The following is an 11,026-nucleotide window of genomic DNA, read 5'->3' as shown; positions in this document are numbered from 1 at the left end:
TCTTCATCGTTTGGGACGGAGGACAGTGTCGTTGCCTTCACAACATCAGTGTCCTAAACCCTTGCTTCGATAAAAAAATACGGGGAAAATCATGAGGTTTTAAATTTGATTATATTATTTGATTTTGGATTTTCAGGACATTTGAAAATGAAGATTTATTTAGTTATATGATATGCAATTAATTTTTGGTTTTACAGATCAAATATTTGGAATTGCTAAATGTTCTCCTGATCCAAAACTATTTACTTTCAGACTCTAATTTTCTGGATGTACTTTTTCAGAGATTTTTGGTGCATTGCGATTTTTTGGTTTTACAGATCAAATATTTTGAATTGCTAAAGTTCTCCTGATCCAAAACTATTTACTTTTCAGACTCTAATTTTCTGGATGTATTTTTTTTAGAGATTTTTGGTGCATTGCGATTCGAGATCAGAATTTCAAGCATTTATGTGATTTAATATTAAGATCCTCAGTTCAACGGTCGTAGGGCGGACTGTGAACCTAATCGGTTTTTAAGGATTGGTCAGATTTGAGGATTGGGGTTTCTTTTATATATATATATATATATATATATATATATATATATATATATATATATATATATATATATATATATTATTATACAAACCTTATTATTTTTAAAAATAAATTTAAGACGTCCAAACCATTAAGGTTTAAGTACTATAATTTATGCATAGTGGATTTTATATTTCTTAAATTTTAAGTTGAAAATAGAAAGACTAATTCAAAAAAAAAAATTTGAAAGCTAACGAAAATGCATAATTAACTGGTCTCCAAACTAAATCTACACGAAAATCGGGTGTAAGCTTTAGAATCTCTCTTCAAGCTTGTGACTAAGTCATCAACTGAAACCAAATCCCTATATCTCGATCACATTTTCCTCTATCTCGGCCCGTCCCCATATATTTCCAACGTCCAATCTTCACATCCACCTCTCTCTCTCTCTCTCTCTCTCTCTCTCTCTCTCTCTCTCCTCTTTACTGTACTATCTCCCTCCCGTATGAAAAAGCCCTAAATCACCGCCGTTACCCTGATCTTCACAACCAACACCACCAGGATCTTCATCAACTGGATTTCCGCCATCCCTAACCATCACAGTTACCCTCTCTATGATCACACTGGTCACCACTACAGAAAATAAGCACTTGGAATGAATTTTAAGCTTATTTTGGTTATTGTTAATGATCAAGGGGCGATTTGGGAAATAGGGAGTAATACTGGATCATGTGTTTGGAAGGTATCGACATACAATTCTTTAAATTTTATGCATCAAGAAATGTAACCATCTTATGAAGGATATCACTTTCTCCTTCAAATACCACCGCCATCAGCAACCATTAACAACCATTGTCGTTTTCTTTCTCTCTCTCTCTCTCTCTCTCTCTCTCTCTCAACCTAATCTTTCTCATATGCTGTGATTGACGACCTAACCCCTCACCGACTACCTAAACCCTTATCGATCTTCATAAGAAAAACCAAGTAAGCTTCTATATACTTTTTTTACACATAAATGTTGAGAATCTGTTACATCACAGCCAAATCTTATTGATTTACTTTTTTCTTCCAATAAAACTTTGATTTTGATTTTTAGTTTCAATAGTAGAGTAACTTTGAAGGAGAACGAGATATGGGTTCTATGAGTGAAGCGTTTGGATTTCTTTGATTTACTATCATGTATCTAAACTCACGCCTATCTTTGTGTTTCAATTCTCAGTCTTAGATTTGAACCTCTATTTGTGCTTCTTTTCTCAATAATCAGATTCAATCTTACCATTCAATGCTCTTTGGTCCAAAATCGTAGTACACCACAACCCCTACGAGAAGGTAACATACAGATTTTGATTTTGCTTTTTCATTATTTTTTTTAATTCATGGGTTAATTGTGTGTGTGTGTGTATGTTTTTTTTCCACAAGTTTTGATCCTAGAAATGTCGATCATTTTAACATATAGCTCCACGATGCAACTGGAGCAAATAAAAATTGTAGATGACACAGACAATTTAGCTTGAAAGGTTTGTAATATGTATTTTTGTCCAATTTAAAAAAGATTTGACTGGAGTTTTAATAATGAGTTTGATGTTTGGGTATGACTAAAATTGTACTTTTTTTCTCTAAAGATTTAATCTATTTATTTTATAGGTCTATGTTGCTGCTAATGAACAAATGCAATCTACTTGATCTTTTAGAAACAAACTAATGTTTAATGAGCCAAATGTTGTATGCATGTAAAGGATCTGTTGTTCGCAGCCCTCAACCACACCCTGCTACTTGCAACAAGGTAACATCCATCTCTCCATTCTCTTGATCTGTTTGCAAAATCCGGTTCGCCTCATACCACCAAACACCTTACTTAAGCCCCTCATTCTTTCTTTGTGTGGTTATTTGAAGCATTTAAATAAGTCATGTTGCAATATTTAGTAGGATATGCTATATTTATGTCAAGCATGTTGCTATATTTCAGTCATAGCTAGATCTTGCTATATCTATAATATTTATTTCATATTTCTCATTCTGATAACCGAATCTGATGGCAAGATATTTTAATCTTTCTTTAGATCCATATTTCCAATGTGTGTTTTTATGTTAATATTGATTTCTAATCAGTTTGTTGATATGGTATGTTTGTTATGTTTTGATGAAGGTTATCATCAATTTAATTGACATGAAAAGGGATGTGGAGGGTGTTGGGTTAGTAGTGACAATGATTGATCCACAACCAGGGATCTCCACAGGTAAAAAATAAATAATATAATTAGTATGTATATGTTGTTATTTCCTTTACTATTTTGTAGACTAATCATAGCCAGTTGAAGCAAAAAATAGTATGACCTTTCATTCTTAAAGAAAAAATAGTCATGCTACTTTCTTTTTTCGACTAAAATAGTAAGTTATTCTCATTTTTAAACCAACAATAACATGTTACTTTCATTTAAAGTGAAATTTCATGTTACTTTCATTTTTAAAGACTTGTGGTTATGTTTCCCTAAAGAATAAATGAAAACATCCTTCATTGATATGTTTCCTTTAACATTTGTGCTTCAGTGTTTTGCATTCAACATCATTCTGAATAAAAACCAACTGTCATGTTGCTAATGCATATCTGAAATATAAACTTGGAATTGTTTTATGAATAACTTTTTTATATATATTTCAATGCATTTACAGTATGTGTTAAGTTAACAGGAAGGTTCTTAATGCATGGAATACTAATTTATATTTATTCTTTGTGTTAGGAGTATAATTGTTTTCTCGATTTTTTTTTTTTTTTTTTTTTTTTTTTTGTATTTTCTCAAATTCATATTTGTTTTCTGTTTTTTATTAAAAGTATACTGTGTATTTTAGAAAAACCGGTTGATTAGTGTGTATGTTTTTTGTCTAACAGGTGTGGTAATGATAATATTTCCAAGTTAGTCAAGGTCTTGTAACCAACAATAAGTCCAATGGTTTAAAAAGTGCAAGGATTGACAATTTGGCCTCTAGCTTATTTATGGCTTCATGGCCCAGTCATTAAGGGCCAATTTGGACCAATTTACCCTCAGAATGGGTGTGGGTAACTTCCGTTTCCAGTTCACTGCTTATTGCATTTATTGATTATTAAAAGATGCTAAAGTACAATCTATGATGTTCTGGTTGATTTTAGATTACTCACATGTAAGTTTGTTGGCTTTCCCCCTGTTGGACGATACTGCCTCAGTCTCAGTTTCATCTGTTATGGTGAATTCAATCTCTTCTTTTCAGCCGACCCAACTTAACAACCCTAAAGAGCTCCCCATAATTTACCAATAGTTGAAGATCAAACCTCAAGAACAAGCAGAGGAGTTGTCTGCTTTTAATTTTTTTTGTTTTAGCTGTTTTTTTTTGCTTGTACGTTTCTAAACATTTCTACTTTTTGCAGAGCAACTTAGAGCAGCAGGCTGCAAAATTTTATGCATAAATTCGGTATGTCAAAGAAATTGGAGTAAAAAAAGACCTAACATTGATTAATTTTTTAGTTGGAAAATGCAAGGTACGGATAATGGAGAACCAAAGAACCAACGTCAGAGGGTTTTGATTTGTGAACTCAATGCAACCCATTTCTTTATTCTATTCTTTGTTTTTTTTTATTAATGAAGATAAAATGAGGATTATTTTTTTTTATTAGTGTTATTATTTTGTTTATTCTCACAGTAATGTCGATTATTAATGTTTTAAATATTTAAATTAATGTTTAATTTTAGTTTTTGATGACATTTTTTTTGTTTATTTTTTTTGTTCTAACAAGCAATTTCAAGTAAACATTTGCAATTCCTTTACAATTGAGTTCATTGGGTTTGATAAAAATTGTTTAAATAATATTTTCAAAATCATAATTATATATACCATTTAATACTATTGTTTTCCAAATAACAAAAAACATGAGATACATCTAACTTGAGTATTAATTCTTTAATAATTAAAAATATTGAATAAAAAACTGGAGATCGGAGAACATCAACTTTATTCACACGTATTCACCCATATGATAGAATTTACCACATGGAAAACAAAATTTAACTATGAAATTAAATAACAACATATGTTTAATTTAAAAAACAATATGATATTATAATTTTAAAAACAATACAACTTAATATTCAAAATTAAAAACTAATGCCATTTTTAAAAAGATGACAAAATATCTAAAATGAGCAATTTTTAACCTAATTTATGTTTGTTGTTACAAAGTTAACTTATATTTGATTAGATAACTCATTTTTGGAAAACACTAAATCTTAAATTCTAAGCCCAAAACCCTAACCTTCAAATGGGAATCACGGAATCTATACTCTAAAAGAATCTATTTGCAGATACACAACATGTTTTTTGTAATTAACATGTTTTTAAAACATAACCATTCATTGAAAGAGGACTCATTGGTAAACTAAAACTAACGCCCACCAAAGACAAACTAATTTTCGAAATGAATTATTATCCGACTAAAAGTATTCACATCCTAGTCGTAAACCATAAACCCTAAACCCTTAATACTAAACAATAAATGAAACTATTTCCCAAAATGTCATACAATTATTTACATACATATATTTAAATGGTGAATGCTATTTATAAAGCATTTTGTTTTCTATGGAATCGAATATGTTATCATGAAATAGAAATGATCTATTTTTTACCCAATGGATCCAACATAGAAAAACATATATCCAATATACACAAAAGCGACAAATACAATAACACATATATTGTTCGTAAAAGAAAAACTAATCACTGAATTGAAACTAATCGCCTCTAGAAACTAATTTTAAAAAAAAAAAAAAAAGTAATTCATCACTCGTTGCTTGGCGCGGGTAAACGGCTAGTGTGTGTGTGTGTGTGTGTGTGTGTGTATATATATATATATATATATATATATATATATATATATATATATATATATATACTCATCGTTGGTTCCTCTACATGTTCTTTGATGTTACAAATTCCATTTCCAGATTCAGAGATCACAACTTCAAATTTTCAAAGACTTCTCAACACCAGGCCTACAGTCGGATGTTACACCCTTTATCACTGCATATTACCCTCATCATATTCGATCATTTAGGAGGGGATTGTTAGAGTGGGAAATGCTCTACAATGTTGGGAGATAGTTAGGTTGGAATATTCTCTTGTATGGAAAGCATATTCCCTCCATTAGTATATATAGCGGAGGTGTGTGGTCATTTGTATGTGTGCACCATGTAGACATTAGATTAGAGAGAGTATGGTTGGGATATTCTTCTTATCCATGAGAGTTGTTTATGCAACATTTTATATCTCTCTATTTCTACATTATCAGTTTACTCAAATCTTTATCAACTTATTCAATTATCTTCTTGATTACTATTATTCCACACCAAACCAATCATCAAATTAGCATAAGATATATAAAATTTAAGTAATTTTTGTCCTATTTTAGCCTTAAAAGCATGTAGAAAAGTATGTGAAATGCCCTTTAAAATATGTATAATTTGGGGCATATAAACAACCCATCATTGTCAGTTTCACCTTATATCTCACATGAGTCTGTTTCTTTTTATCCCTTATCCTTATTTTATGTAACATCTTGATGTCTTTGGTCCAGATGCCTGTCGTTTTGCATAAGACACACGACGTTCAAACATCAGGCCTTCTATGATGAACGCCAGACGTTTCCATGCAGAGACCAAACCCTGATTTTAAGGGTTTGCACCCTATTTAAAGAACATTATGGCATCAAAATCCTTCACCACTCCAGCCTCCATCCTCATTTTGAAAACCCTAAGTGTATATGAGATTTTGAAGCCTTTGCTCATCATTTTGGTATCATTTAGTGTTCTTGATAAGAAAAGGAAGATCTTTGGAGTATTGTGGTTACTCTCTAGCTTGTGGATCTGGACTTTTGACATCTTGGAGCATCATTTTGAGGTATAAAGTTCCAATCTTGATGTCACATTTGTTAGATCTTGATTTAGGGTGACTTTATGTTATTTTTGGTCCTAAAGACTTGATCTTTGTGATTTTGGGATGCTCCCGGGGCTTGGACTGTCCTTTCAAGCATAATAGTTAGTCTTGAATCATAGAAATGAAATCGTGGGTCTTCATAATCTTCCATGCAATAGTTTTGGAGTTTTTGAGTTAGGAGCTTGGTGTTGGGATCATTGTAGCCACGCATGGCCATAAAGTTTGCAATTTTATGGCTTTAAACGTTCCATTATGATTGGATATCAAGTTTGGACATAAAATCTGAAGTTATTAAGTCATTGGTTTGGAAGTAGGCAAGCAGCGAGCAAACGCCAGGCGTTTTCATGGAAACACCCGATGTTCGGACGTCAGACATCATACGGTGGAACGCCATGCGTTCTTAGCAGAAGCCCAATGGATCGATTTTAGGCCTTAGGCCATTAGGGGTTTTGGGCATGTATATAAAGGGAAAAATGGTCTTTTTCCCTCTTCATGATGAGGAATGGGCTAGACCATAGGTTTGGGTTAAACCCTAATTATTCATTGGGTTTGTTTCTGGTTTTGGTTTAGCATGAGGAGTAGTGTTCCACGTGGATCGAGTGTTGTTTTAGTTATCATTAATGGAGGTGAGTTTTCCTTACTGTACTTATGGGTCGTAGGCACCGAGCCACCGAGGCCGGCCCATTGGATTAGATATTCTGTTATGTTATAGTATGTTATTGTGCAGTAGTGATCTGTTAGATCGGTATCCTGGTATATAGAATGATGTTATGCTTAGTGATCGGTAGATTTTCCTGATTGTCTGTTAAGTTATTATATGTTTATCTGATATATGTGCATATATTTTTTCATGGTTGAGGCTTTACTGCTATATGCGTGAGCCAACAGACCCGGGGCATTCCAACCTGATGGTTGATTGGGCCCGAGGGTATCCCATCCCGAGGATGATTGGACATGTTGTATATTGGCATTCCAACCTTCGGTATTCCATCCCGAGGATGACTCGACCCGGAGGTTGATTGGGCTTGGGGTATTCCAACCCAATGGTTGACTGGACCCATAGTATATTGGCATTCCAACTCGATGGTTGATTGGGCCTGGGGTATTCCAACCCGTTGTTTGAATGGATACGTTGTATATTGGCATTCCACCTACGGTATTCCATCTCGAGGATGACCGGACCAGGTGGGTGATAGGGCCTGGGGTATTCTAATTCGATGGTTGATTAGACCCGACATGTTATTATTTGTATATGTTATCTGCTTGTGTTGTTACTTTGGGGGAACTCACTAAGCTTCGTGCTTACAATTTCAGTTTATTATTTTAGGTGTTTCATATGATTGTGGTGAGGCGAAGGCGTGACCGTACACATCTTTGGTTTTCTGACTTTTTGGATCTTGGGGGAATATGATTTTAAATAATGTTTGGAAACAATGGTTTTGTAAAAACTTCTTTTAGTAAATGGGTTGTTTTGAAAAGTTCAAAATTTCTTTTGATTTTCATGGATGTTAAAAACTTCTTTTAGTAGCCTCATTGAGTTTTCTTGGAGGGTTGGTATATATGATCACCAAGAGGCAATGACTTCCGAGTTTGGCATGGTCTTGAGCGAGGCAGCTAGAGGGTATGCGGATGGTATCACTGGGTTTGATTTCTGGCATAATATTGCCTCCGGGATATTCAATTCCGGAGTGTCCCCCGAGAGCAGCATTCGGTCCCCTATCCACCAAGTACTCCACCGATTTATCACTTTCTTCATCAACCACAGGAGGCATGGGGAAAAATTGACAAAGCATAATCCGTTCTTCCTATGGTGTATATTACAGCCGGGAGTGTGTTGCAACATTCCCTACTTTTTGGCACGCTTTCTGGCTGACTCTGCTACCAGTTCTCGCCCCGGGAGCCCTATTTGTGGAGGGCAATTCATTACCTGTTTGGCCCAATCATATGGGTTACTTGTTCCCGGTATCACTCGTTCCATGACTTGCATGGATGGACACGAGTTTAGTATGGGTTATTTGGAGACCATGCGGGTGGTCAAAAATTTTGGATCTCGCTGGGGTATTTTGGGGTCGGATGATGAGGATGGTGGTGAGCAGCAGGGTGATCAACCCGAGCAGCAGCCACAACCAAGGCCGAGGAGAAGGAATGTGAGAGGATGAGGGGAACGAGGACAGTCGGTGCACCAGCAAGCACCCATTGGAGGACCTAGTTTTAGGGGTGATATGACTTGCTATTTTGATCAACTTTCCTTGAGCATGAATTGGATCGGGGGCACTATGGAGAATATGGTCCGGCACTTCAATGTTGAGAAGCCTCCTCATTTAGGGCATCATTACCCAATTTGCCCTAGAATGAGTGAGTATTGAGGCCAAGGGGGAGATGGGGCAGGCACAAGTGGAGCTCGTGAGGACAAGGAAGATGATTGATCGCTTGTTTAGCTTTTGTTTAGTTTTTAGTTTATTTGGTTTTATTTTGTTGGTTTGAGAATTTGTATGGATTGTTAAACACTTTTTGGATTATTATGTTACTTTTATTTTCTTTTGGTTGTTTGAACTACAGCTTGCTAAGGAGTCTTGGGAAGGGAGTAAAGTCGAGTCAATAGTCGTTAGAGTCTAAGAGGTTAAGAGTCAAGACCCACAATTGAAACTAAGTGTGTGGTGAGTCGAGAGAGAGGATGAAATTAGCAAGGAGTCGTAGAAATTATGTATTCAGAAGTGTCTTTATCAATTTAGATATTGGAATGGGATAGCCCTGTCGAAAATACCCATTACCCGAATTACCCGCTCGATTTTTTCGGGTATCGGGTAATTCGGGTATCGTGTTAATTTTTTCGGGTAATTGGGTAACCCGATTTTTTTTAAGGTCGGGTAAAGGGTAAGTGTATTGGGTTTCGGGTATACCCGAATTACCCGAAATATATATAACAAATAATGGCCCAATATGGCAATATCCCTTTTATCCGTCTCAATTCCCAAATCACAACCCAATACATCAAAAAAACCCTTGTCTGCCTCTTCGTTCGTCACCGTCGAATCCTCCTCGCCGGTCATCAGGTGGTCATCGGCTGGCCGCCGCCTCGCCGGTCATCAGGTGGTCATCGGCTGGCCGCCGCCTTGGCCGCCGCCTCGCCGGTAATCAGGTCTTCATCGGCTCGTCGTAGCATCACTTCAGCTCGTCACCACTCCAAGAAAAAATCACGGATTTGAACTTCAAACTCAAATGTAAGTAATAACAACCGATTGATTCTCTTTTTGACATAGAAAATTAGCAAACTAGTGCAACTTTGAATGAAGCTCTTGTCGATTTAAAGAAAAAGCAAAGCAAAAGCATTGCTTTTATTTTACAGTTTACAATTTGTTGGGATTCATCTTGAATCTTGATTATGCTTGGCATGGCGATACCCAAATTGAGATATAGAAAATATTCCCGCTCGATTTGTTTTAGCTTTCATTCGGTTATATTTGTTTTCCAAATCTGATGATACTCTTTTGAACTTTGCGTTGCGTTGGGTGATGAAAAAGGTTTAAATTTATTTTGTGGACATATTGATAAGTTAGAAGAAAACATATCCACCAATGGTGTAATTTACCCAACTTGTGGGAAATTTAAGAAAGCACTATAAAAGAGGGCATATATCTATGGTCCTGTGTTTGACAGTTGCTCTTAACAACATGTCTAGATACATAATTTGAAAAGAGAAGATAAAAGTAAATATGATCATCATTGCTCTCAAAATTTTAACAAAATAATATATAAAATGATCTTGTTTTTGGTTAATAAACTATGTAAATATTGAGAAATGAAGTTTGTGCACTAGTTAGGCCCTTATGTCATTCATGCATGAACTATTGTATGCTTAATGTCGATCAGGTGGGCTTGCTGGTAAAGTGGTAAGTATAACCCTTTTGCAGAAAAGAAAACAATTTTTTGAGTTGCATATAGAAGAAAAATTGTCGTTAATTTAGAAAAAAAATAATGAAATCTTTGACAAGTAATTATTAGGGTATTTTTGGAGGATAAATGAATAGTACTTTGAGTGGAAATGTGGGGAAAGAAAGAAACGACAATTCTGCCCACCCAAGACCCATACCCATATGGGCAACAGTTGCATGGTCTCCCCACCACAACAATAATAACCCTTGCCATTTCTAATTCTAGGGACAATTCATCGTTTTCATTGAAATATTTTGCTGTTTTTTATGTTTTTTTTCCTGTTTCTTAACAGTTTTTTTTCCTTATTTTAGATGTCAAAAACGGATGACTATTGTTAATCAACCATTGTTTAAAGTTCCATGTAGAAGTACAAGCACAACGGATGTCTACCAATTGTTTGTAGAGGAAAAAGAAAAATTCGTGACTTTATTAAAAAAAATGTTGGTAGAATATGTTTGACCACCGATACGTGGACTTCTAAACAACAATCATGTTATATGTGTCTGACCGCTCACTTTATTGAAAACGAATGGAAATTAAAAAAAAAGTGTTGTGTTTTTCTTCTCAAGAGAGTCACCGTGGGGTTGATATTGGGAAAATGGTTGAGAAATGTTTA

General features: G+C 34.9%; 1 long non-coding RNA gene across 11 annotated transcripts; it reads left to right on the top strand.

Annotated features, from left to right (window-relative positions):
* Positions 1-858: 858 nt before the first annotated feature.
* On the top strand, positions 859-4,250 carry LOC145052628 (uncharacterized). Of its 11 annotated transcripts, none has more exons than XR_013684093.1 (5): positions 872-1,845; positions 1,936-2,033; positions 2,161-2,299; positions 2,663-2,753; positions 3,404-4,250. It is a non-coding gene; the product is annotated as an uncharacterized LOC145052628 (long non-coding RNA). The 11 variants fall into 11 exon arrangements; XR_013684092.1 differs by having other exon boundaries at positions 876-1,845; positions 1,973-2,033; XR_013684089.1 differs by having other exon boundaries at positions 859-1,500; positions 1,613-2,299.
* Positions 4,251-11,026: the final 6,776 nt, after the last annotated feature.

Source organism: Lactuca serriola, chromosome 5 (assembly GCF_051521515.1).
Source record: "Lactuca serriola cultivar US96UC23 chromosome 5, Lser_US96UC23_V15, whole genome shotgun sequence".
NCBI lineage: Eukaryota > Viridiplantae > Streptophyta > Magnoliopsida > Asterales > Asteraceae > Lactuca > Lactuca serriola.
Note: the sequence above shows the minus strand (reverse complement) of the source record. Positions and strands in the feature narration are given on the sequence as shown.